The sequence below is a fragment of the Rissa tridactyla genome, chromosome 17, assembly GCF_028500815.1.
Source record: "Rissa tridactyla isolate bRisTri1 chromosome 17, bRisTri1.patW.cur.20221130, whole genome shotgun sequence".
In the NCBI taxonomy this organism is placed as follows: Eukaryota; Metazoa; Chordata; class Aves; order Charadriiformes; family Laridae; genus Rissa; species Rissa tridactyla.
Genome location: NC_071482.1, coordinates 887,939 through 915,597, shown reverse-complemented (window position 1 = coordinate 915,597; position 27,659 = coordinate 887,939).

The window sequence follows — 27,659 nt, the reverse complement described above, 5'->3', positions numbered from 1 at the left end:
TCTGGAGAGAAGGGCTTTGAAGCCGCGGCTGTGTTCCGGAGCTCCTCCGGACTGCCTCGCCCTTGGCGGTAGAGACATCCGAGCGCTCCCGAAGCTGATATAACTTCATCTGGCCGGCCAGCCAGCGCCCCCGCCCTCGCCAAGGGAGGAAGCCAGGGCGCTGGGCGATTTTCAGACATTAGGGAAGGCAATAAATCAGAAAGCAGAAGTTATCGAGTGCTTCACTAATGGATGTTCCCTTCCCCGGCATCCCCTCTCGGGCTCCCTGGGGGCGCGGAGGCTGCTTTCATGGGGGGGAAGCCAAGGGGAGCCTTGCCAAGTCCTGATCTCCGCTGGAAAATGTGCTGAGGAAGGAGGATACAAGGTGAGAGGGAGGCGCCGTCCCTGCCTGGACAGTGGCTGGAGCTGCACGGGGCTGGCACGGGGGGGCCCGTATCGCCCTCCCGCTGGCAGAGACCCCCCGGAAGAAGGCAGCGTGGTGCCGGCAGCCTCCCTCCTTCCACGGGGTCCCCACGTCTGCCAGCATCCCCTCTGGTCCCGCGGCCGTCCCCCGCCGCCTCGCCTCTGCCGCGGGAGCCCGAGCTGCGGCTCTTCTCGAGGAGGAGCGCGCTGTTTAATATTTAAACCCAAGCAGCCCAGGCAAAGCTGCTTCTCTTTTTTTATTTATTCTTTTAATTAAACGCCAATTAGAAAGGAAGAGAGAGGGGGGAAAAAAAAAGGCATTAAACACTTAAATACACACTACGCCCAGGTTGCTCGAAGTTGCTATGAGCTAATTAGCTACTTAAGTGATCATTTGAAATTCCATATCAAACAATCCATAATCTGCCCCCAAACCAGCCTCCCTCGCAACAAGCGGGCAGCACTCGCCTGCCCGTCCCCCCCGCCATGCCTGCAGGGCACCCGGGGCAGCGCGGAGCTTCGGACGGAGACGTCTCTGCCGCCTCCCCTGCCACCGTGTGTCCCCGTAGGCCGGTACCCAGCCCAGGCGCGGGATGCGGGGTTACGCATCAGGACCTGGTCCGTGAGCCTCATCCATCACCTCGCCGGAGAGCGGCAGGTAAAGAACAATGCGCTCATTAGCCGCAGCCATTCAGCCCCCACCCTCATCAATCCCGGCAGCGCCTGCGCATCCGACAGCCTCTTCCACTCCCTTCCGCAAGATTTATTAATTATCGATGCCGGCTCCCGTGTGGCGGGCAGAGGAGCTCTCGGCGGCGGCTGGAGGGGACGGGCATCCTGCAGGAGATGCCGGCCGGTCCCGGGGAGCCTGCGGGGAGCTTTCCTCCTCCCCTTCGCGTACCCTGGACTCCGGTCCCTCTCCCAAACCAAAGCTCCTGGAGCCGGGCGGCTTGTGCCAATCTCGGCTCCGTTCCGAGCCCGGCAAACGGTGACACCAGCCTGTAAGTGGCAGTTTGTAAGGAGCAAAGCACCAGTTACCCCAAACGTATCCATCTACAGCCGAGGCGGGGTGGTTTCCAAGCATGTCAGCGGCTGCCTGAGGACGACCTTCTGGTTTTCTGCAGTTTTTTTCTCTGCTGCTGCTGTTGGAAGTGGCTTTTCACCTTGGGAGCGGTGGGACGGGGTGGGGAAGGCGCTGAAGCTGCAGAAGCTCCCAGCCTGGGATGTGCCCTTAAACGAAGCAGGGTTTTATGCTGTTAGAAAAAAAAAAAGTGGAAACACATTTTTTGTTAATGCCCGTTTGCCCCTGGCCTGCCCGGCCGCCCGAGGGGTGCCGGGGCAGAGCAGGGAGCTGCGGGAGCCGGGGCGGCGTGCGGAGCGATTTCTGAGCATTTGCATGCGTGCTGATAAGAGAGCATCGGTTCAAGCTTCAGCCCTCGTTTGCCAGCTACCGAACGGCAAAACAAAGCAAGCGCGAGGCTGTGAGGGGAGAGCATGTTCTAAGTGCACCGGGGAGGATTCAAAGGCACTTTAAAGTGGGGCTGTGGTCTGGGGAAGAGTCTGTTTTCAATGCAGATTTGTTTTTGTTTGAATTAGTTGATGCTTATTTTAAGCTCCTGTGGCACATTGTCATCTCTGGATTGCTTGTTTTCCTGTGCCAAAGTCAACCTTAATTTCTCCCCTCCTTTCAAGAGGGAGCCGTGATTTTCCCTCTGCTGCGCAGAGCATCAGATGGGCAGGACAGACCCGGCTTCTCTAAGTAGTGCTGACAAGATTACCTACTGATTGCCGGAGTAAAATGTTGCATTTCAACTAAAGCCCGGGCAGATGGCGGAGGAAAGCGCTGGAAACTTGGCTCTAATTCCTAGCGAAGGATGAACCTCGTGGGGCCTGCAGGATCGCTTTGGATAAGCCGGAAAACTTTGGCTGCTTTTCGAAGGCTGACCCGGGGATCGTGCGCGTGCGGAGCCGCCCGGGCTGCAGCCTCCCCCGCATCCCGCATCCCCCGTCCCCCAGCAGAGAGCACACCTTCGTCTGGCTTCTGCGCGTCCCGCGGGTATTTAAAAGACAGGTAGAGGCGGTGCTTCGCGACGTAGTGCTTAGCGACAGGGTTTAGCGGTGGTTTTCGTCAGTGTTAGGTTGAAGGTTGGACTCGATGATCCGAAAGGTCCCATCCAAGCCAGACAATTCAGCGATGCGCCGGAGCCAGGGCTGTCTCCCTCCCCCAGAGCGGGTGGAGGTCACGGCACCGCCTGCAGCCCGGCTGAAATCAGCCCGGATCCGCAGGCGCAGACAGAACCCCGTCCAAAGGATCAAATATTAACTAATTAGCTAATTAGTTTCTTATTAGCAGCTAATGGTCAGAAACTTCACCGGCATCTGTTGCCTTCGCTGCCAGACTGGGCGGATGCTGCGGGAGCTGCATCCGAAGGAGGGATGCGAGGGCAGCTCTCCCAGCATCCGCGCCGCCCTCCCGCTCCCCCTGCCCCGACTCCTCTCTGGGTTTGCTTTTGTACTCGGCAGCAGCGTCTTTGAAGACGGGCGCTTAATAAATTATTTAAGGCGGTAAAGCAAGCTCTTGACCTTTCCTCGAGCTTGCCCCGAGACACTCTTCCCCTCCTGCGCCTCGGTCGCTGGCCCGTCTCGTCCCTCCGCCGGCTCTGTGCCCCACCGCGCTTCCATCCCGCCGCATTCCCTCCTCATCGGTCGCCGCCGGCGAGGTGCCAGGCGCGGGAGCGGGTCCCCGCCGGAGCCGGGGGACGAGGACGGGCTCCCAGCCCCCCCGGGGCTCCTCCTGGCCTTCAGCGGGCCGGCTCCCGCTCCCCGGGGGCTGCCAGTCCCGGGGATTTTGGCTCAATCGTTTCTGAAACGGGGAGCTGTAGCTAAAGCGCCTTTGCGGTTTAACAGGATTTTTCACAGCCTACACAGCAGAGGCTCGGGCTGCTCATCACCTGCTGTTGTAATCTGCGCCGTTAAGCCCCCAGCTCTATACACAAAGCTTAACTTCGCTTTGCTTATTTGCCTTCTCTATTCCCTCGCATCCGGCAGCCACATTTCAGGGAGGAAAAGTTAATCTTTTTTTTCCCCTGGCTCCAGACAAAGGCATTTCCAACGAGATACAAATTGCTGATGAAATTACCGGCTTTGAGCCTCGGCTGGGAAAGGCCCTCTTCAAAGAGTCCCCAGCAAAGGGAAGAAAGCCGTCGGCGCGAGATGCTCTGGCCTCGCACGCCGTGTTGCTTCGCCTTCTCTGGGGCGTTGCGGGAGATTAAACAGAAAATCCCTGAAGAGCAAAGCGTAGGACGTGACTCCCGCGGCCGGGGAACGCTGGTGGAGGTGTCTTGCCCGGGCGCCTGGGCTGGGGGACACATGTACCCCGGCGTGCTTTCCTGCCTCCGTCCCACGCCTCAGGAACACAAACAATATCAGAAATAAATACCTGCCCTGACCTTCCCCCGCGGCGAGCTGGGAGGGCACGGCTGTGGCCGAGCATCCCTGGGGCGCAGGTTGGGCCGCTGCGGCCAGCACTGGGCTACGAAGGGCTCGCACTTCGTTAGCTCTCATTATGAGCGCCCTCTCGGAAGATAAACGGACAACTTAACGCGGAGGTACGCTCTCTGGGGAAATGGAAAAGTTACAGATGTTAGCTTTGTAGTTTTATGGAAACGCTTTCGTATGGAACCTGAAATGACCGAGATTAGATTGAATTAATACGTGAGGTTTTTTTATAAAGATTTCTAGCATGAGCATTTCATAAAAATGCAAATCTCAGCGGAGATTTATAATTAGTAGAGATATGCGTGGAGCTAACAAATTATCAGCACGGCCCCGCTCCCCACAGATGATGGCGCGGGGCTGCGTGCAGCGTCCCGGAGCAGCCTCCCAGCCTCGCTAGCGCCTGGGAAACCAGCCCGAGCTCCGCCGGGACGTAGCGAAGCGCCCGGAGCATCCTCTGCCACCATCCCTTGGAGGAGGAGGCAGGATGAAGACCTCGTGGTCCGTGTGTCCTCAGCAAGCAGTCATCCCAATGCCTCGGCACGTTCCTCCTCCTCCTGAGCTGTGGACGTTTCCCCAGGCGTGGGATCAGGACCCTGGGCTGCCGGGAGCTACAGGCTGGCAGGAGAAGCGGCGAGCTGCGGTGGTCCAAGATGTGGTGGTCCCGTTCCCTCTGGGACAATCCCTTCGGAAGAGATGAGTCGGCACAATCTGATTTTTTGCGGCATTTCACAGTTTCCTGAGCGTCCCCAAATCCCAGGCCCTCCCTGGACGCCGCGTCGAAGAGCTACCAAAAAAGCTGATGCTGTTGCTCTAAAGTTTTGGGGAGGAGGTGGCGGGGAAAAGGGCAGGGGGCCTTTGGAGGAGGCTGCTCTCCTCCGGGCAGTCCTCCCGCTGCGAGGCTTCCTTGCTCGTCTGGAGGCCAGGAGGAGACCCTGGCGGAATACAAACTCCGCGGTCGCCGAGCGATTATTTATTACAATCATTGCTTTGGGGTCCTTTGACCCCTCTCTGTTGATTAGGCTGCAGGGTGTAATAAACGTGATGGAAAGCGCGCGGGCAGGAGAGGCAGGGAGCTGGAGCCGCTCCGGGGAAAGCCTGGCGGAGGCGGGGGCAGCGGCCATCACCATCGCATCCAGCCTCGGCGCTGAGCAAGAGGGCAGAGGGGGACCCTGGGAGCCGGAACGCTCGTCCTGGCTCTGCTGGAGCAGAAGCCGCTGCCCCACGTTACGCTGTCGGGGACCCCGGGGTGCACCCCGGCTTTGGTCCCCGCGGGGATGACCAGGGAGCATCCCGGGGACATCGCGGGGATGGGTGAGAGCCGGGGCCGAGGCAGAGCTGCCCTCCCCTGCCCCGCGCTGGAGAAATGTTAAGGAAGGAAGGAGAAACGAGCTCATTTAAATGGCGTTTGAATCCCCCCTGGGGACTCTTGCAGAAGCAGAATGGGAACAGTGCGGCTGAGCGCCGGGTCGAGAGCTGAGAGCAGCTCTGCTCCAGCGGTTATTTAAAATTTAAACCCACAAATTAAACAGATTCTTTTTTATGATGATGGAGTCCATGTCCCGTGTCCCCGAGCACCTCTCGCTCCGTGCGGCGGCACCTTGGGGACTGACGCCAGCTGAAATATTGCTGCTCGCCGGAGGCTTACAGGTTTCGGCAGCAGCTCTCCTGTTTCCAGCCAGCCCCGCGAGTCCCTGGGTCCCCCGGCTGGGCACGGAGCCGGGCAGTTCCTGCTCCCCATGGAATTTTCCTGGAGGCATGAGAGAGACCAAACTGGCAGCGTCCCCTCGCCGTCCCCTCCCCTTCCCACCTCGACTTCTGCTGTGAGTTTTGACTTCATTTTTTAAATTATCGCTCCCAGCACAAGTGTGGCGAGAGGAGAAGGCGTCCTGACATTTGTGTCACAAAAGGAAACCTTTCTGTTTCTTTATTCTTTAAAGGCTGCCTTTTCTCCTGCTGCTGCCTGTTGCTCCGAAGGGATGCGGTGAAAGGAAGCTTCGGGATGACAACACTGAAATTGGGAGCCCTGCGAGAAGAGCGGGTGTCACGGGTGAGAAATGTAAATGTACGACAAAACAGAAATCAAATTAGGCGTCGTTAGGCGAGGCGAGCGATTGAAGGACGCGGAGCAGCCCGGGCAGAAGAGCGATGCCTGCAGGCAGCCGGGCACGGCCGCCTCTCGCTGCTGCTCTGAACTCGCCGTGGGGCAGGAGGAATTTTTCCATCGACGCTTTTCCCTTCAGGAGACAGGGGGCTTCATTAAAGAAATAGGCTGGCAGAACGTGTCTTTTCCCCTAAAAAAGTTCACAGCTTTGCTGCAGAAAGGCAAACGCCACCAAAGACTTTCTCAATCTACGTTATCCCGCTTCCAGCAGCCCGTGGATGGTATTTTTGGGTTATCAGGCTCGCCTTTGGCAAAAAAAGGTGCTGGTCCTTTGTTCTGTCCCTGCGGTTTTAATGAGGGCTGGGGGTTGTGTAGAGAAACCTGCCTGACTTCAAGGCCTGGGCCGGTCCCGTGAGCCGGGAGGCGGCTGTCGGTGCAGCACGCTTTCTGCCAAGCCTCCTCCTCCTCCTCCTCCTCCTCCTCCTCTTCTTCCTCCTCCTCCCCCCGCGGGGCAGGCTGGCCCTCCCTTGCCGCTCACCGGCCCCCAGCGCGGTGGCACTCACCAGCACGGCCAGACTGGTCGATCTTCCACCGGTAAAGCAGGATTGGAGTGAAACTTCGCCCTTTCCCTGCAGGGGGGTGGCGAACTGGGTGGGGAACGTGGGACGTGAGATCAGGAAAGATTCGGGGCTTGGTCCCGGTCTCCAACGCGACGCAAGGTAGGGCAAAAGGGAGAGAGGCAGGAAGAAGGGGAAAAAGAAAGGCTATTTTATTTCAGTGCAAAACTATCCACTTTAAATACTCTTTTTATTACATTATCTGCATAGTAATACTAATAATAGATCTTGTTGGCAGTTCTAATGAGGCTGGAGAATATAAAGTTTCCAATAAAGTTAATTGTTGCCTTTAATACTCTCATACATTTATACATGGTAAATCTTTAAAGAAAAAAACACTCGTTTCTTTCCATTAAACATTCAGGACGGTCCGTCCGTTGCTGGGCCAGAAGCACATGCTCCGCCAGGTCGGTGACGCCGCCAAAAAAGCCGAGTTATCACCGCAAAAACCTCCGTCAGGGCGAGGAGTGGGGAGCGGGAGCAGGGGGAGAGGGGGCTCTCCCTTCCCCGGGGGCCGGGCTGACTCCCGCCTCGGGTCTCTGCTGAAGTGAGTTTGTTCGCCCCGTGAAATTCTCCGGGGACGGATGCGAGCAGGTCGTCCTTTTTATTTAGACCTATGTATTAGGCAGTAGCTAAAAAAACAATAAAAAAATTAAGAACTAAACAGGACCGTTCTCAAGGTGGAAACAGACATTTGAAGTTGACCGCCAGTGGAGCGTGTCCTGGAGCGCTGGAAAAATCCCTGCCCCGTTGGCTGCAGGCCGCGTGGGGTGGGGGCTGCCCGGGGCACGAGGCCCCGCTGCCCCCAGCCCCGGCGCCTGCGTCGGGGTCCCCGCTCCTCCCATCTCCTCGCTCCCTTCCCGCGGGATGCCGCTCCGGGGGTGACTCCTGGGGATGCTGCCGGCGGCTGCGCCTAACAGGTGGTTGGATAATTAAGTGTGCTTTATGCGCACAACACTGTTTTGCTCAGTGTAATTGCAGATTCCATATAAATAATTCACATGGAATTATTATACTGAGGACATCACCCGCCTCCTCATAATTTGCTTAACTGAAATAGGCTCTTTCATCACTAGCCGTGATTTGCTTTAAGACGGTGTACACACCATCCCTTACAGGCTGACTTCGGTGGAGATTACTGTAAATTTAATTAAGTTATGCAAATTGTTTGTCCACTCTGTGGTGGAGGGGTGTAAGGCCGCTGGACCGTGCAGTCTAAGGGCAGGGAACGGGGGCAGTTAGCCTGACGCCGCTGAAAGAAGCGGATCATTATTGATAATAAAATAATAATAGCGACCGACTTCTGAACTGGCGCGTCGCGCCTCCTCCTGAGGGTGGTTCTCGTGCTTTTCGCTGGACGCGTACGCGGCGCTCTGCACCCCAGGTGGAGTGGGCATCGCCTCCTGTCGCTACGGGAGACGCGGGTTGCGAGTGGTACCGTGTCGGCACCCTTCACTTGCGCGGCCGCCAGCATCCCGCCCTCCCCAGCATCCCGCGCTGCCGTTCTCCTCCTCCCCGGCGAGATGCCACCCAGCCTGGAGATCAGGACGGGAGCGTGAGCAGAAGGTGACCTTATCTGGTGGCGGTAGGCATGCCGGCGGCTCCTTCCCGAGGCTGCGGTTACCATGGCATGGCGGCTGCTGGCCCCGATAAGGCAGACAAAGCGCCGCTCGCTGCTCGTCGCTATTCAGGAGCTCAGGAGCTTGCCGGGACGGGGCTGGCAGCCGGGTGGGAAAGGGCTCCAGCCCTTTCTCCTGCATTCTCCCCTCCTTTCGCCGCCTCTCCCTGCTGGCTCCTGATCAGCCGCAGCCGGGTGAGCGGCGCGGGAGAGCGATGCTCACTGCCCTGCTGCGCCTCTGGAACCGGCCTCGGGGGGCTTGCCGGTCGGGGCCAGCCCTGGGCAGCCCGTGGGGCACCACCATCCACCAGCGCCGGGCTCTCGGGGCCGCCTGCGGGCAGCTGCCTGGCATCTGAAGCACCGGGCAGCCTCCGAGGTGCTTCGTGTGGATTTGGGTGCTGCAAGCCCGTGCCAGGGCGATATATTGGCGACGGCCATAATTTCTGCTTCAGAGCGGGTGGAGAAGTGGTGTCCTGCTGTCCTCGGGACGATGCCCGGCGGGGATGATGGATGTCCTGGCCACCCTTCTGGGGTGCTGGCGGGTGATCGGGGACCGTTGTTGATGGCCACAGCCCTGATCCGCCTCCCAGCCTGCGTTCCCATCACCCAGCCGCTGCCTCACCGCGGAACACTCGGCTTAGGGCCCGTCCGGGGGATGTTCTGCCAGCACGAGAGGTGATTTAGCCGTGGTGCTCGCACGTATGGGCACGTATGGGAAGAGCAAGCGAGGGCTGGGTGAGGACACGGGGATGTGCGGCACAGCCCTACCCTGTCCTGGGTCCCGTCGCTTCCTCGTCCCTTCTCCCAGTGCCACCCAGGGGACAGTGACACGTCCTGTACCGCTCGGCTGTGGCACCCCGTCGGAGGGGTCCGGCTGCTCTCCACTGAAACACCACCAGGAGCTCGCCCCTGCTGCCCGGGGAGACGAAACCACTCTACAAACATTAATTAAGGAGGATTCAGACACCTCCGGGCAGCAGATCGTACGGTCGTCCCCATCTCGTGATCCAGAAGCTCCGGCACGGAGAGAATAAGCGACCTCTCCAAGGTCACCCAGCGTGCCCGTGACAGAGATGGATTCACAGCCCGGGAGGGGGCCTGAAAAAAATCTCCTTATCTTTATTTTTTATTGCATTTCAAAATAAAACACAGTTATTAAATATCATAATACCCATAATAGATTTTAAACTTGATCTGCATCCAGAGATGCTAAATGATAAATATAGCTATTATCAGAATAAGCACTCAGTGAAATTGATAGCTGGCATTTGTTTAATGAGCGCGCGTACACACGCGCGGAGGCACGCCTGCGCGAGGGGGGAGAGGTTTCCCAGCCGAATTTAGAAAGGGAGATTCTTTTGTGATAGCGAGCGGTCGACTTCGCCCCGGGAGATCACCGAGACAAAAATCCCTTTTTAAGGAGCGCTTGGCGCCTGCACCAGCGGCTCCCGCACCGCTCCGGCTCCCGGACTGGGCACACTGGTCCGAGAGCAGGGCCGGGAGGGAATCCCACCCGCGCCAGGGATGTGTTCAGTGAGCAGCTCGAGGGGTTTGGAGGGGAAACTTAAGGTACCTGGGAGCATCCATAGCGCGGCACCGGGTCCCTGCGGGGGGACGCTGCCTTTGCTCCTGCGCTGGGAGGAGGGTGCTGAGCCCCTGCGCACCCCGGCACGTCGGGGCGCGGGGTCTGGGCGAGCTCAGAGCCTCAGCAGAGACAGCGTTAAATCCTGTCACGCTAAAGGTCACGGCCAGACCCACTAAATGCCCCGCTTAACAATGGGGAGAAATATTTTTGTCGGTAACCTTTCGAGAAGGGAGTTTAATTGCATGCTAACAGCCATTCACGGAGGGCGGCGAGGAACGGCCGGGAAGCAAATGATGGGAGTTTGAAGGGTCGTTACAGTTGGAGTCTTGGCTCTGCCGGGCCAGACACGGCGCGTTTCCCCGCGCGGCCGGTGCCAGCGCGTCCCCAGAGCTGCTGGGGCCACCAAGGCAGGCGCCGAAGGCAACGCAGAGACGTCTCCCGGTCAGGCAGTGCTGTGCGGGCAGCAGAAGGAGGGGTGGTGGGATGGAAAGGTTTTCCGAGGGATTTTTGGGATGAGGGAGCTTTTCTTCTCAGCGCTGTAACCTTCTTGCATGCAGACCGCAAGAGCTGCGGCGCACGGGGTCAAGCCGATGCCCTACGGTGGTGGGTGCCACTGAGGAGCGAGCTCCCTGGTTATTTCGGGATGGAAGCAGAGCACCTGGGGGCACAGCTGCCACGCGTTAGGGGGAGCCTTTAAAATGGTGCTGCCCAGGGCAGGTGGCTTTCAGCAGAAGAGACAAGGTGAGAGGAGCAGCAGCACCTTCCTGCAGGGCTCGGCCAGGTCCCGCAGGCAGAGCGCAGGGGTGGGGGGCAGCGTTCCCTGCGCCCCCCTCCTCCCCTCAGCCTGGCCGGCAGAGATGAGCCTGGGGTTTTCCCAAGGCCTTTTTGGAAGCTGGGAGGCTACTGTAAGGTACGTGCAGTGTTTTTTCCCCTTTTTAGCCCGGTGGTGTCCGTAAGAGTTGCCACAACTCGTCCTTCTGGTTCGTGGAAATACTCGAGTCCCACAAGGGAGAACACGTAGCCACTAGTCCCTGTCCCTGAGCGTCCGTGTGTCCTGCTGGAGACGGGCTGTCGGGGCACCGGGACCGTGTCCAGGGCAGGGCTTCAGCCAGGGAGGTTTGGAGCAATGGGTTAAAGATCTCCCTGGGCCAGGCGGGGAGAGGCTGCAGTTCTGCGAAATGGACTTGCAGGTGGTGTAGGTGAAGGTGGTGCTGGTGATAATTGAGGGCTAGTTATCTGCTGCTGCTGGCTGTGGGCCACCAGGTACCGTGGCTGGCACAGAGGAGAGGCCGAGCCGCATTCCTCCCTCTGAGGCTGGCTGGGGAGAGCCGCTGCCGCCCGTGATGCTCCAGGGAGGGAGTCTGCCTGTGACAGCAGCCTGACCTGCCGGGGACAGGGCTCAGGACCTCTTTTGGGGGCAGGAAAAAGCAAGGTTATTTCTTTCGGTTCAGCTTGTTTGCTCTCGGCTCTTGCTTTGGCTGAGCTGAGCGAATCACCCAGCTCCGAATGTGCTTCGCAAGCGCTTCTGCTCAGGCGGCGTCCCCTTCTCCCACCTGTAACGATCCCCTTGAGGTAGGACTTAGGTTGTTTCCTCTCTCGGTACGCTCTGAATCTCATCTTTTCCAAAACTGCTTTGCTTTTATCTTTCTAGGCTCTAAATATCTATTTGCATCCCCTCCATAATGTCCTGTTTCGGCCATTGAGCACTTACAGTGCAGAAATTAATGTCCCCCTTAGTTGTAATCGCTGCGGGGAATCGCTGTGTGCTCTGCTGTTGTCTCGGGGCTGCCTGGCCGGGAGCTCTGCCTGGAGGCCCTGGGGTGCCGCAGGGAGCCGGGAGCTCCGCACCCTCTGCGGGACGAGCCCCACGCTTCCCCAGGGCTGTTTGCTCTCGGGCGATCCGTGCTCTTCTCCTGCAGACGGGCAGTAGGGGAGGACAAGCTTGCCCCATCCCCAGAGGGGTTCAAGGGCAGGCTGGACGGGGCTTTGAGCCGCCTGGGCTAGTGGGAGGTGTCCCTGCCCAGGGCAGGGGGCTTGGAATGAGATGGTCTTTAAGGTTCCTTCCAACCCGAACCATTCTGTGATTCTAAGTTTTTCCAAAACGGGCATCACCCGCAAGAAGCACTGGCAGGAGAGATCTTGTATCTTGGCAAAGAAAAATGGCATGGTGGAAGGAGAGCAGGATTTGGCTCCTTGAGTCTCTTTTTAAGGGTGCCGAGCACCCCTCGACCCTGTGAGTTGGGGGGAGCTTAGCTATTGGGTGAAGTTTTGGGGCTGAACACTTCCGAGAAGCGCATGGGCCGCGGTTCAGGCTGGACACGGCCGGAGAGGGAGAGCTCGTGGAAACCTGCGCCGCCACCTGCTAGGTGTCAACGGCACCGCTCCCCGCAGGCGTTAGCGGCCTTCATTAACGAGTGTCGGGATCTTCTGCTGAAGGGGATGCAGTCGCTTACAGCGCCATTACGGCAGTGCTAAGCGGAACAGGAGATTAAACGGGGGGCGATGTCGGTCGCGGGAGGGAGCAGCCCCTGGGGGAACCTGGGGCACCTCGGGAAAGGGCTGCTACGGGGAGAGGATCGGGCTCCTGGAGGCCTGCAGACGAAGCCTGTGGGGCTGGAAGGGATAAACCGGGCGCTTCGCTGTCCTGAGACACAGGGGGCTTTAGAGCGCCTTCCACCTCGCTCCGCGTGGGGACATGAAGCTGGCGGCAGGGGGGCGGCTCGGTGTCCTGCCCGTGCCCCAGCTGGCTCTGCCGCCACCCCAGGGTGGCAGCCCCTCTCCCGTCCACCCGCCACCCCAGCTTTATTTATTTATGTTGTAGCAGAAGCATCATATAAATAAAACGCTGCCATAAAAATGTCAGGAAAAGTTCAAACCTATTCATTATCCATTTCGCTCAGATTAAAATTTCCATCAAGGCTGCTTGGTTTTGACTTGGGTTGCTTTCCTTTTAATGAGCTTGATATAGAAGGTAAAAGATGCTAATTCATCCTTACATCTCTATCATCTCCCAGCTTTTGCTATATAAAGCATCAAGGTCGCATTCTGGGGAAATGTCTTTTTACCAAAGGTGCCATAATAATAATGAAGAAGCAATTTGTTTCAGCAAACTGCCTACAGTAATGAAGCTTAATTATAACCGTGTTATTAATACTGCTGCTTAAGGTAATTCACTTCTGAGCGGGGCGCAGAACAGTAAACTATAATTTAAACAAGAATCGAGACCTAATTTAAATCATCAGATCTGCTGTGGAAAAAGGCAAACGGAACGGCTGCGCTCGCCGGCGGTGGGAGCTTTCCCTCGGCTCCGCGGGCTCCGGTGCTGGCAGCCAAACCTCTGCCGACCCAGCGGCCACCACGTGCCACCGGCCAGCCGGGGGCTGCAGAGGCACCGAGAGCGAGCCCTTCCCTTGGCCGGGGGGCACACGAGCACGTGGGCACCTGTGGGCAGCGTACGGCTGTGACTGACCTCCGAAGTGCCTGTAAAAGGCAAAAGAAAGATAAAATCCATATATACCTGCCTGCAAAAAGCCTTCAGGGAGGGCTCCCCAGAAACTCCCCCCATCAGGCAGAGCTGCTGCCCTCGAACACCCAGCCCCATCTTCTGGGATTTCGGGAAATGTACTAAATGCCACTTGTAGTGTGATGTATTTTTATTTTTTTTCTTTCACTCCGTGATTTTAGGGCCTGAAGACTTGGGATCCTTGCGGATGCCCAGTGCTTCCCATCATGCTGTTTCCTCCTCGCCCCCTCCTCCCCATCCCTGGCTGTGCTCCTCCACTCCGGACCTCTCTTTTCCAGGGGCGGCATCTCCATCCAGCCCCCTCCCTCCTCGCCAGAGGCTGCTGCAGCAGCTGCTTTGCTCTCAGGTGCTCTTTCCTTTCTCTTCCAGGCCTCCGCTTCCCCCTTCCCCCGTAACGAGCCGCCTTCCCCTCGCGCGGCTGTAAGCCCTGACATCCTCCTTCCCCGAATCCCTCATTATTTCTGTTTCTTCCCTGTGCTCTCTCACCTCAAAGCCTCCTCTCTGCTCCCGCTCCCTCCCGCGGCATCTCCGCTCCGGCACTGGTGCGGTTACACCGGCACCGTGAAGCCCAATGGCATGAGATGATATTTCTGCTTTGCCAGTAATGACGCTGCCGTTGCGAACCCCGTGTCAGTGGGAAATGGAGGCAGCATCCTCCTCTCTCTCCCTTCCCCTTCCTCCTGGGGGCTCGCTCTCAGAGCCGTGTTTCCACAGCCTCGCGGGCGGAACGCGCTCGTCGGCGCAGGGTGCGGGCAGCTGGGTTTGCTGCTGGCTCGGCGATTAGACCCCGGCTCACCCTTGTCACTGCCAGGTGTGGCTCCGCTCTGCGCCGTGACAGGCGGCAGGAGGAGGAGGAGTAAATAGGTGGAGTGTTTCTTCTCGGGAAGGGGGGAAAAAAAAAAATGCCTCCATCACTGTTCCACTTGACTGCAGCCTCCTGCAGGCTGTTTCATCTCATATTATCTAAGCTCCAAGGGGGTGTCCAATTTGAGGAACAATAACTATAAAGTCATTTACAGTCCCCCGCTGCGACACAGCACGTGATAGCCTGTGTAAAGCACAAACAGCCTCGATGGCCTCTTCTGCGGAGCCGGGCTCAGGCAGCTGCGCCGGTGGGGTGAGCTGGCTCCTCGGCAGCGAGGGGACAGACCCGCTGGGGAGGGGGCTGCTGGGGGCGGTGGGCGGGGTGTGGCAGCTCATTTCATGCCGAGGGCAAGGCTGGCAGCTCCCGTGTCCCCGCCGGGCCAGGGGAAGGTCACCGGGGCCACATCCCGGCTCACACCCAGCCGATGTGCAGTTACACCCGCGAGCCGCAGACCTTCTCCGCGCCCCCGTTCTCCGTCCGGTTTCCCTCTGTCCTGCTGCTATCACGGGCCGCAACAGCTGCGATGAGCCCGGGCCAGCGGCTCCCACCTGCGGAGTTGGACCCAGGGCAGGAAATTGGGAAAAATATGATAGCGTCGTGTCCTGCCTTCAGCCATGTGCTGGGGGGCTTCCTGCTCCCCCTTGGGCTGGGGGGACCCGGGATGGGACCGGGGCGTCGGGGGGGCTCGGTGGCCGGGGCCAGTGGCCATGTGAGCCGGGGGCTGTCTGGGCGCGGGGATGCGGCTCTGCTCCAGCTGCTGGCTGGACCTGCTGTCTGGGGGCAAATATCCTCCCAAGGAAAGCCCTTCCTCCCCTCCTCCGCAGCACTCACTGACTCACCCTGATGTCCTCAGTCCTTTGCTCCTTGCCTGCGAGGTTTTCTTAAATAATTTTTGGGGGATTATGCTAAAGGTTAGATTAATGGAGGCTTCTGGGGAGGGGCTGTGTTACAATGCCTGACTGGCCTTTGCCTCGGAAGCCTCGCCGGGGAGGCTGAGCGAACCCCGGTGTGCCCGCGTCTCCCCTGGGAATCGGCTCTCCCTGCTCCGGGGCGACGTCCCCGCTCACCTCTCCCTCTGCGGCTGCCTGGGCCCCGTGTTTCTTAGTAGATTTATTTCCGTTGGAAATAACGCCTGCCTTGCGCCTGAGCTCAGCCCCACTCCTCTGGTTGTTGCCCCGACTCCGCACGCAGACAGGGCTTGGAATCGGGGGCAGCTGCTGGGAGACTTTCCCGATGCTAAACACGGAGCAAACGTCTCCGCAGGCACCTTCCAGCCCCAAGGCTGGACTCCTGCCTGCCCCCCTGGAGTGTTCCCTCTGCGCCCGAGTGCATCCAACAAACCGCTTCCTCCTGAGATCATTGTCAGCGTAGTTTCCAGAACGAAATGGCGATTTCTCTGTATTTCCGAAGGAGGCTTTGCGCGAGCGTTGAGGGCGGGCTGGGGCTGGGGCAGGCAGCCACTGAGAGGTGGCACTGGGAAACGCGGTGGCTCCGTGCCGAGGGGGGAGAAATCCGCTTTCAGCCCCCTTCCATGTCTTTGCCATAGATCCTCTCCGCTGGGAGCGGGGAGATCAGAGAATTCCATGTAGCCTCAGCTCCTCCTCGCCTCTCCGGACTCGTTCCGCTTGCTTCCCCGCCGCTTGCTCGTTTTCAGAGGGGGCTATGCGAGACACCCACCGGCACCCCTTTGTGTGGCGTGGAGCTCCGCCGTGATATTCCCGGTGCCGGCGCAGCTTCCTGGGCTGCCGTGGGTCCCGCGGGCAGCGGCGGCAGGTGCCTGCTCCGACGGCACACTTCACAGCCGCGCTCCTCAACTACAGCCTTAATCCCTGATAAGAGACTTGATCCCAGCGGGAGAGAGTCAACTGGCAAACACTGCGAGGGATATAAAGCAGCCCAGCGGGGCTGAAGGCATTACCTAGAGATTATTTTAAGAAAGCCGGGGGAGGGGGATGAACCAGGGAAAACTTGGAGTAAACCCCAGGTACTGAGTTTCTCCGTGCGTTCGTGTCACCTTGTGAAACGCCCAGGACTTCCCAAGCCCTCCTTGCACTAGGATTTAAGACGGAAAACCGAGTCCAGCGCCGGGGGGTAGTGGAGGGTGTCGGGGAAAGGCCGCGGGCTTCCCTCCCCCTCGCTCGCAGCGCAGCAGCAGGACCCTCGCCAGGCGGGAGCTGCTGCAAGCCCTCTGCGAGGGGCTGCGGAGCCGAGGGGGGGTCGCAGCCCTGCACCAGGGGACGCGTTCGGTATTGTCCTTGCGCCTCCCGCTCGCCTGCTGTCCCTGGGCAGAGGGGCTTTATACCGAAAACGCAAGGTGGGGTGCTGGATTTCCCTCGTGCTGGTTTATGTGCTGCTGGAAGAGGGCTCCCGAGGCCAGCGGCAAGGTGGGCTATGGAGCCTTCCCCCCCCAGGCCGAGCGGTTGCAGGACAGGGTGTCACCGAGCCCCCTCCCTCCGGAAATTGGACCGAGGTGAACGTCGGGAGCGCAAATAGTCACGGATACACCTGTTAAATGGGATTTAGACAAACCCTTCTGCAGAAATACTCTTGCTAGGGCTGTTTAAAGGCTAAATTGAGTCAAAATGGGGAAGTCCACGACAATTTATATGGATGTACTACATGATTCAATACTGGGGGAGAGGGATGAACCTACTACAGTAATTAACTTATTGCACATCAAAGCAAATGTGCTAAAGGAGCTTTTCTGTGTGGCGGTTCTATTCAGCGTAGGAAGAAAAATGGAAAAACCAGGGGGAATAAAGCGTGCCCTGCCTGCTGCTGCCGCCCTCGGGTTCCAGGTGTCTCTCCAGAGGGCTTTCCCAGCGGCGGGCTGGCTGGGACACCCTCCCCGGGTCCACCGGCACCTCCCCGGAGCTTCTCCCGCACCCTGGGCTGCACGGAGGGCGGCGGGCAGAGCATCCGCCTCTGTGCAGAGCGGGCCCAGCTCTCAAGCAGTCTGAGAAGGGGAGAAAAAGTAGTCAGCAGGGACTTCGGGAAGAGCAGAAGTTTTAATTGGGTTTTATCTATTAGTTAATCAGGAAGTATTTCGGTGACAATTAGGTCAAAGCCTCTGGCATATCTGCGAAGCAGCCATCCATCATTAGCCCTACCTGGGCTTGCAAAGTGGTATTTATGAGTTTCCAACCGGTGAAAAAGCCCTTCTCAGAAATTAAGGTGAAAAGCACACTCTTGACCATGGGGGGAAGGCTGTCAGCTGTGATTGATGGCCGGGAGCGGGGAAGAACAGCTGTTTATTGGGTCCAGCAAGGTTTGGAAACCTTTGGCTGTCAGCAGCAGCTGGGCCAGGAACGAGCCGGCGGGAGGGTTTGTCCCGAAGGGCTGAGTGCGGGATCGCTCCCATCCTTTGGAGCTGGGGCTTGGGCAAAGCTTGGCGTGGCCGGGACAAGCGATGCCGGCGGGACAGGGGCGGCCTCCGGGGAAAAGCTATCCCGGCATCCCTCAGCTGCCTCTTCCTTTAGAGCCGGTGTGCTCCACCCCGGCTGAAACGGCCTCTTAGAAGGGGATGGAGCTACCTGGCCTGTGCCTGAAAAGCTGAGGAGCCAGACTGTTGGCTAAAAATCGTATTTTTCAGTTTTCAAAACAACGTCAAAACAGTATATGTTCTGGAAAGGAAGTCAATTTATTGCGTGGAAGCAAAACACTTGGAAAGCTGCGATGAACCGCTTTTTTTAAATTGTGGCGACAAAATATTTCAGTTGGTATTACCTGGAGTTTGGGGATGTTTGCTGGCCCCTTTTTTTCCCTTCCTCATTTCCTGCCACTTTTCTGGATCTTGAATTGCTGGTTCCCTTCAAGATGGACTTTATTATTTTTATTCTTTCAAGTCCTTGGCAGGTGAGAGAATTATTTCTTCCCCAGTTTGAGTTTTCGGGTGAATCCCCCAACTGTGGAATTCACTTGGATCAAAAAAAGGCCCAGGGCCGCTGCCCTGCAGGACACCTCTCATGGCGTGTTTGCTCACTCCGGCCACGTCGGAGGCTGTGCGTCGGGCGGGCGGGATTGTCCCCGGGGAGCCGGGCAGAAGGCCTGGGAAGTTGGGTTTGCTACTGGAGATGCGGAGGAGGTGCTGCCGTAGAATTCCTGCGTGCAGCAGTTCCCAAGGCGTGCAGCGGGAATGGTGGGCAGCACCCCCTTCCCGATGGATACTGTTGGGATAAATCTGTTAATTCAACAGCTGCGGAAAGGACCTGGACAGCTCGGTCCTGCCCAGCATCCCGAGCCCCGGGAAGCGCAAAGCCCCGTGGGGAGAGTGACGTGCTGGGAAGATGGGCTGGGAAAACCGACTGGGTCGCATCTTGGGACGCTTTGCACGGGATGAGCAGCTCGGAGCAGGAGTAGCAAAGCCAGACCTGGCCTACCGGAGGATTTGGAAGGGCTTCCAAGCAGGAAAGCAACAACCATGTACATGAGTCCATTTTGGGTCTGTTTTTTTGTGTGTGTGGTTTTTTGGGTTTTTTTTGTTTGGTTGGTTTTGTTTTTTCTTTTTTTCCTTAAATAATTCTCATTGAAGAAATGTTAATTGGGCATCCTTTTAACAGCTTGTTCTCCTCCTTCCAGCTCTCCGGGGAGCAGCAGGGGGGACGGGGTGGCTGCAGAGCACACCTGAATGTGCAGCCGGTGGCCAGGAAGGAGCAAGGGGTGGCAACAAGCCTGCTCCCAGCGGGATGGAGCCGGGCGGGAAGGTCGGAAAATTTCTCATATTTCTGCCTCGGAGGCAGAAAAGGAGCGAGGGAAGGGCATCATGCACTGGAGCTGAATCAGAGAGGAGACGAGGGAATAATCGCACTGAAATTACAGGTGAGGCGAGGCCGGCTTCGCTTTCGGGCGCCTTTGAGTGGAGCCTGCGGAGCTCAGGTGGGGGCGGGTGGGTTACTGAGGTGTTCCTGGTGAAAACAAACCCCCCCGGCCCGTTGCCGGCCAGCCTGCGAGCGGCCGGGCAGCCAGGAGCCCTACGCTTTTAATTAGCTGCAGCGGAGGCTCTTCAGCAGTAAATGTATTGAGCTGCCGGGCACGCTGGGTACATCCCTCCTCTAGGTTAAGTGGTAATTACTCCTAATTAGGAGCAGATAAATATTTTATATGCTTTGGACTACTGCAAGTGACCAGCGGAAACCCAGAGGCGCTGGAGAATGTCTCCTCGCCGGCTGCGAGTCCTTGCCACGGCCACCCCGCAGGGTCCCCTCAAGGGACACCGCAGCTGCTTTGGCTTTTGCTGCTGCCACCGCCTTGTCCCCGCACAGGGGACAGAAACCGGCACGGGGCCCCCGCGTGGGTGGGGGGCCGGCAGCACGGTGCTGAAGCTGGTGTCGTTCTCGCCTGAGGGTCACTCGGTGGTGGGACTGCTCCTTTGAGGAGGTGCTGGTCCCTCCGATGTCCGGGTGTATTATAGATGAAGGATGTGCGTAATCATGGGATTTTAGCGGAATTTTTCAGAGTTGGAAGGGACCGCTAGAGATCATCTAGTCCCACTGCCCTGCCAAAGCAGGATTGCCCAGAGCACATCGCTCAGGGCTGCATCCAGGTGGGTCTTGAAAGTCTCCAGAGAAGGGGACCCCACAGCCTCCCTGGGCAGCCTGTTCTGGGGCTCCGTCACCCTCACCGTAAAGACATTTTTTTCTCATGTTTGATTGGAACTTCCTATGTTCCAGCCTGTGCCCGTTACCCCTCATCCTGTTACTGGCAACCACTGAAAAGACTCTGGCTCCATCCTCCTTCAGCCCACCCTTTAGATACTTGTATGCCATAATAAGGTCTCCCCTCGGCCTTCTCTCCTCCGGGCTAAAGAGTCCCAGCTCTCTCAGCCTTCCCTCATAAGGGAGATGCTCCAGTCCCTCCGTCATCTTTGTTGCCCTACGCTGGGCCCTCTCCAGCAGTTCCCTGTCTCTCTTGGACTGGGGAGCCCAGACCTGGACACGGTATTCCAGTTGTGGCCTCACCAGGGCAGAGCAGAGGGGGAGAATGACCTCCCTCGACCTGCTGGCCACGCTTTTCCCTATGCAGCCCAGAATTCCATTGGCCTTTTTGGCAACAAGGGCACATTGCTGGCTCAGGGATAACTTGCTGTCTACCAAGACCCCCAGATCCTTTTCTTCAGAGCTGCTTTCCAGCAGGTCCACCCCTAACCTGTCCTGGTGCCTGACACAAGCAGGTGAAAAGCCCAGAGGGATTTCGCACACCTGTGAAGACGATGGTGGAGGCTGAATTCTTCTGGCGGGGTTTCCCATGAGTCAGTGGAGCCCCATCCAAAGGGAGCGTAGCCCTGGCAGGCGCTGCCAGGCTCTGTCCTCCCTCGCCGCAGAGCGCTCGGCCTTTCGCCGGCCAGCCTTTTCCCGCAGCTCCCTTTCGCTCCCCGTATTTCCAGCTCCCGAATTGCAACGCCCTCGGTCTCCCCCGTTTTCAGCCCCCCCAGAGCAGAAGAGGTCGTCCATCCGTGGGATCCTGGTGTGACTGAGCTCCCCGCCGTGTCTCTCAGCGCGGCCCCGGCAGGTAGTTGTCCCCCAGCCCTGTGGCACCTTCCCTACATCGGCCAAGGCGGGCGGCGATCGCTGCCCAGCTCGCAGGGGCGCTGGCAGCCCTCGCTAATGCCCGGAAATATTGTGCGCATCCCTGGAATTCCTGCTGTCCCTGGGATTCCCGCTCCTCCGCTGCCGGCCCCGGGAAGGCGTCCTGGTCGGGAGGAGGGAACGCAGCCGCAGCTTTGCCTTGTACTACGTTTCTGCTCTGTAACAGACAGCAGTGGGTATTCATTATTATTTAAACACCCCGTGCTTCTGAAGCCTTATTTAGGCGGCGTTTTTCCCCGGCATATGTTGGAATTTACAGTAAGTGCAGCCACTCTACAGTCAACATTTGGTTTCTCTCACCCACAGACTGCAGCGCTAATTAGGGGAGGCTTTTCCCTTGTTATCCTGGGGAGGTCAGGCACAGCAATTAGCATTTTGCAGAGATCCAAGAATAGCGAGGGGTGAGCTCAGGCTGCGGGCACGTGGGGGGAGCTCCCCAAAGCCGTGGTCCCCCGCCGGCCGGGCTGGCTGAGAGGTGCCCCGTGCGGAGGATGGAGAGGAAGGAGCAGGAGCCTTCGTCTCGGTGGGGGAGGTGGTGGAGATCTCGCTCCCGGGCTGCGCCCGTGGCTGCCTTTGTTTTCCTCAGTCCTCGGCAGCAACCGCGAGTCACGCACGTGCTACTCCAAAGCGAAATGTCGAGCTTCGCGGCAAAGCTTTATAACTGCATTAATTAATGGCGGGCTGGGGTGGGCGCCCTTGGTCGTACGCCTTCGGGCAGCAGCCTGCGATGGGCTCCCCAGGCACTGACGGGCCCGGGCAAGGAGCGGTGTAAATAAGGGCACCGGAGCCTGCCCCGCCGTATTTGCCCCGTGCGTGACTCGAAGATTCCCAGTCTCTGAGATCGTAGGGTCAAATTAAAGCCTTTTCCTCCTGCGAGCTGCCGCCTCGCTGGGACGAAGAGCTCCACAGCCCCTGCTCACCGTGGCGGCTCCCGCATGCGCGCGGGCCCAGCCAGAGCAGAGCGGGTCCCTGCCGGCGGGGGATGGCCGGCAGAGCTGCGCTCGTGCTTCTGCCCGCCCCGCTCCCTCGCTGGAGATGCTGTCTGCCGGCTGCTCTCTCTAACTTGATTTAGATCTTCCGGCATTAATTGCAAGGAGAAGGGCTCAAAAGTTCAGAATGGGAGAGAGGGATCTTTGATGTAGGAGGCTGTTGGCTCTGAATAAAGCTTTATATTATTATGTAAAACATAAAGGGCATTGGTTAGAAAACTGTGCTGATTAATTTAAGAACTCTCTCTGCTCGGGCTCTTCCCCCTCCTTTGTTTAACGAGCGAGGGGGAGGTAGAATTGCTTGAGAAATGAACCTTTTCCTCCCAGGCTGGCGGCGGAGGACTTCTCGCGGAAGGGAGAGGTGACACCACCGCCCGTCCCATCCCGAAGGAGGCGGGGGACATCGCGGGCAGCAGCGATGGCAGCTCTGTGCGGCTGGAGGGGACGGGTACCCACTGGGTACCCACCTGCCCAGGTAGGCTCTGTGGGGGGGTGATGCCTGGCTGTGTCTGCAGCCCCCCTGCACCCCCCGAGGCTGCTCCTCTGCCAGGGCTTCTCGCCCCGGCGCTGCCGCCGCAGGCGTAATGAGAAAAACACACCCTTCCCCCCAAAAAATCAATAGGGAGACCTAGGGGGTCACCTAATTGGATGCTGCTCACCGAGAGGCCCTTGCAGTAAGAAACCCAACCGCACCGCTTCAGACCGTCTGCCAGATCATAAATCATATTCCGAGCCCGGCTCAGCCTTCTCTCCGTCTCGCTGCTTCATTGATCCGATGTCGCCGCTCTCCCCTGCATGAGAGAGCAGGCGGCCGAGGGGGACGCGGCTGCTGCCGAGCTGAGCCATGCCGATCCGGGCTCCCAGGGATGTCCTTTGGTTGGCTGCCTTAGCAAGGAAAGAGTTGTTTATTTATTTTTTTTTTAAGTGAGGAAATCACTTGGGTTTCCTTCTTTATTTATTTGTTTTGGCGCTGGCTTTGGAGACACTCCAAGGATGTTGGCTAAACAGAAGCTAATTAATTGGTGGTGCTTGGCTCTGCCCAGCCGCCCCCTGTCTGCGTGGGGCGGGAGCCGCTCTCCTCCCCATCCGGCCCCATGCCCTGCTGGGGCCACGGCCACCCGCGGCCGCTTGCCTCCCGCAACTCACTTTGGTTCTTCATCTCCGCAACCTGAGCCTCCCTTTTTGTGCTCAGCCTGCTTTTTTCCGGGCTGGACTCAAAAGCCCGGTTCCCCGGGAAAAAGCCATTCCCGATAAAATCCCATAGGTGTATGCACGGCCATGGTGTGCATCCCTTGAAGGAATTGATCTAAATCAGCCTCTTCTCGTCCTCCTCCAGATGAGTAGAGCTGGGATCTGGTCCTCTTGTGCTGGGACGGACCTTCCCACCAGAGACGGTGGGAGCCAGGGAGCAGGCAAGGAGCGCTGCTGGGAGACATCCCCATGTTCCCAGTCATCCTCGAGCCCACCTCCCCGCTCCTCCCTGGGCTGGACCAGCCCTCCTGGTTCGGAGCTGCCGCTGCCTCTCCCACCATCCCCAGGCAGGTCCTGCTTCCGTAAATCCGAGCCCGAGTGATTTAGAAGCTGCTTCGCCTTCCCTGCTTGCCTAACAGCCGGCACACTCCCACCCGCTAAAGCACCCGCCCGAAGGGAGCGCGTCCGGCTGCAGCACGAGGACGGGAGGAGGGTGGGGAAAGGGGCTGACGTGCAAGATGGTTGAAAATGCAAAACCATTGCGGGGGGCGGGTGGGATCTGTGTTGAAAAACTCCGAGCGGCGCTGAGGCGGCTGTCCTCTTCAGGGTGCTTCTCTGGGATGTCGTCCTGCAGCCAGCAGCAAACCCTGCACAAAACAGGTGGCACTCTCTCCAATTATCCTGCAATTAAAAAGAAAAAAAAGCCTCTGTGGCTCATGCCCCTCCTGTTTCTATGGGGCTGTGAGAAGTGGCGGGGGTCAGCGGTGCTTCCAAGCCCGGGGTGGGAGCCGGGAGCCGCAGATAAAAGCTGCCGGGTCGCGGAGGCGCGTGGGGCTCTGGCTGCCCGCACCGCCCCGAACGCACATCTACTGCCGTGTCCTTGGGACAACGCTCGGAACCTGCTCGAGAGCCTGTGTGCTGCCTCGCGTGCACCCAGAAGGATTGCTCGGAGAGGAGCAGGAATAATCACCGCAGACCCAAGATAAAAAAAAAATAATAATCAAAGACTAATCCTAAAAACTCTCCTTTAATCTTTGCGCTTCCAGACCTAGTCTCCCTTTCATCGAGGACTTTGCTGTTCTCTAGTTATTCTACAGCTGTAGAAACCACAAGGCTAGAAGAGGGGAAGAAAAAAGAAAAGATTAAATTAATGAGCAGGTAAGCAGGTTTATTATTTTGTCTGATCCATCCTTCCTTCCTGCTAATTTCTCTGAGCCAATTTGGGAGGTAGAGCCCACCGTTAACTTGGAGACAGACCCTTGTATCCGTTCTCTTCCTCAAACCGTTTGTCTGAACAATATTAAGGTCCAATTTGCGCAGCAGCTTCCAGGAAGAGCGCGGTGAGGGTGTATCGGCCAGGCTGGGACGTCGGACGAGGAAAGTGTTTGCCTGCATCAAAACAATGAAGGGGATACTTCGGGCTCCTGGTAATTACATCTGGGCCACGCCGTAATTACGCGATGTAGCAATAGCGGCGGCGGGCGCAGCACCCGGGGAAAGCACCTCGCCTGTGGTGGCTTCGGAGCAGATGCTGCGGAGTGAACCCTTGCCAGCTGAAAGGATTGGAAGAGCAAGGAGGATGCTGGGGAAGCGCCACGGCCTTCCTCCGTGCTCCAGGAAAAGCCTGCCGTGCCTCGGAGGTGAGCGGGGAGAGACACGATGCCCGCGTGGAAATGGCTGAGCATCCTCCAGCCTGTTGGTGACGGCTGGTCTGGGGCTCACTTAGGGATTAAGGTCAAGGTCAGAGATCTCCGCTCTGGGCGCGCAAGCATCGTCTCTGCAGGACTTTGAGATGTCCTGGGCGGTATCCTGCATCCAAGCAAGGGCACACAATAGTTTAAACTGGAAGTGTGGAAAGGGGTAGGAGAGAAGCATCTGCATGCGAAGCCCACCCTGGCTCTTACTTTCAAAATATTGTGCTTTCCGAAAATGTTCTGACGAATCGTAGCTGTTCGCAGCTCCCCAACATGGTGCACGGGGTGCCCCGATGCTCTGGGCACGTGGGGCTGTCTCCACAGGGAGAGAGGCCGCATCGATGCCGTTGGGAAGAGCGCGTTGCCACATCCCGGATCCCACGTCTCGTTAGTCCAGCGAGGGAGCGGCCGGATGGGAGAGGCGATGGCTCGGGCCTCGGTGGGAGCGTTTTCTGCCGGGGCTGGGCGCCGCAGGAAGAATGGCCGCCCCGCAGGGGTACCTGTGCCGGGATGAAGTGAGCTGTCATAACTCACAGAGCTTGTGTGGCCGCGGCAGCCCTCGATGACCCATTCGGAAAAGCACTTGGAGCGATAGATGCTCGAGCAGCGGGGTCTGTCTTGCCAGCTGATAAAGCTTTAGCTTAGCAGTTATGAACTGGAACTGGGAAACAGCCTGGTTCAACGCGTGCCGTGCTGATGGCTCGGGGTTTTCAGCCTTCCTGCTCTGCAGCAGTGGTTTAAATTAATTCTTCTGGGGCCCCTTGTCATCCTCGTGGGTCAACACCCAGCCGGTGGAACCGAGAGCAAGCATCGGACCAGGCTCAGCGTCCCTGCTGTCATCCGTATTCTTCTTGCCTCTTCCCTTCTCCCTCCCTGGCTTGGCAGCCCCAGCAGGGCCCCTCCAGGGAAGAAGATGAACGAACATTTACAAGCCATTTACCAAGAGGGCACTTCACCACCAGATGGCTGGGTTCATAAATCCTCCGGCCCCTTCCAGCCGGGAGCAGATTGCTCCCTGCCCTCCATGGGCTTTGCTCTGAATTGATGTGCAGCCGCTGCACAAGGCCCTGAAGAGAGAGGTCCCGGGGATGGACCCACGGGCATCCTGCCACGCCACGTGCCGGCATCTCCTCCGCTCTGGGGGGTAGATGCTGCTGCTGAGCCAGCGCAGCCCCTGTGGAGGCAGGAGGAGCAGCCCCAGCCCCCCGACTCCTCGCCATGGGCACAGGCGGTACCGGGGGGGTCTCCATCAGGGTCACACTCTGCTTCTCCCCTGGGCCCAGGGTGTGCTCCTCTCCCTCGCCTGAACTTTTGTTTCTAATGATGTTTGCTCCAAAGCTGTTTTCCTGCTTTGTTTCTTTCCGTCTACCGCCTCCTTTCAGTCCAATTAGTGCCTTGTTGATGGTTCCTTGAATTTCAGTGGTGGCGTGGGTGCGACCCCTGACTTTGAGGTCTGTCTCTCGCACCCCTGGAAGGCGCCGACAGGTTCCTTCATTTCATCTTCACTTGCCGGAGCTGTCTGGGCTTCTCTGAAGTGCTGGTGCTTTCTCCAAAGTAGAAAGCTTTTCAATTAAGAAACTTATTTTTTTTAGGGCTCATTAAAAGAGAGAGAGAAAGAGTGTTTTTTTTTTTTTTCTTTTCTTCTTTGTGGGTAATTATTATTAATGGCCTTTTTTTTTAGCAGAGTTTTTTTACGCTCGCAGAGAAGGGGAATGCTGCGCAGGGGGGTGTAACTGGAAGTGACGGAGAATGATGTCTCTTACACGATTTCATTAGCGGCAGAACACATCTGAGGGACTATGTGATGGGGATGCGGCTGGGCGTGATCCCCACCTCCCGGCGTCTCCTGCCACAGCGGACCCCGCCGCAGAGCTCTGCGGGGCCGGCGCCTGCCCGCGCGGGGAGGGAAGCAGCTCAGCGCTGGGAGATGCTGGTTCGTGCCTTCATCTCCCGCATCTCCCCATTAGCTCTGGAAACGGGCAATCTTCCATTTCCACAGAGAGCCTTTTGTCCCTGTCCGGCCCTGCAAGCTCACCAAGGAAAAATTCCAAGAAACTGGATGTAAAGCGCAGGCGGACGCAGGCTCGCTGGAGGCTGCCCCGTGCAAACCACGCACTGCCGGCTTCCCCCTGCTCTGCCAGCCTCCCCCTTTCCCTCGGCACCAGAGCATCCCCAGCACACCGCCGCGCGTGACCCACTTCTCTCTCCAGAGCATCCGCTGCTGTCTGAAAGCTCCTGATGCTGCCGTAATCCCGGGTGATCAGAGCGTCCCGCACCCACCTGGAGGCCCGGAGCGATGCCGAGGGAAGGGAGAGGTGCTGTGGGCAGAGCGCGGCACAGCGCATCCCTCTGCCGGAGCAGAAAGCAGAAAACGGGACGCGTCCCCAGGAAGGCCATGACTCCGCCTGGGCCTCGCTGAGAAGCTCGAGCCGAGCAGGTTGACTGCAAATGCCAAACGCGGGAAATCCCTCTGTCCGCCGGAAGAAAGAAATGGAAAGGGTCGGTGGCGCAGAACAGGAGAAGTGGTCCCAAGGCTCTCCGGAACGCAAGGACGTGCCATTTGCCGTTCAGATGCTTTGTTGTGGTGACGCCGGGGTTTTGTTCCACTTGGAAGAAATCCATTCCCCGAGCCAAACCCGCCAATGGAATCTACATGTAGAGACACGGAACTCCTCCCGTGGCTCTGTGCTGCTGGAGGATTAAAAGCACTCACAGCGCAGCGGCTCTTCAGGAGGCACATCTGCCTAATCTTTCTTTCCCCTCTCTGGTGAAGGGGGACAGATCGAACCCCCCGCAAATGCCTCAGGGGGGGCATCCCCCTGTCCCCCCGCCACTGCTCTTCTCACCCCGGCATCCCGGGCCGGGCTGTCTGGAAATGCAGGTGGGAACGCGGCGTCATCTACGTCCCTTCTGCTGTTCAGGAGTGCTTTGCTGCGAGCGACAGCCGGAGAACTGCTTTATTGTTTTATTTTTATGATCTTTTTAATGAAAG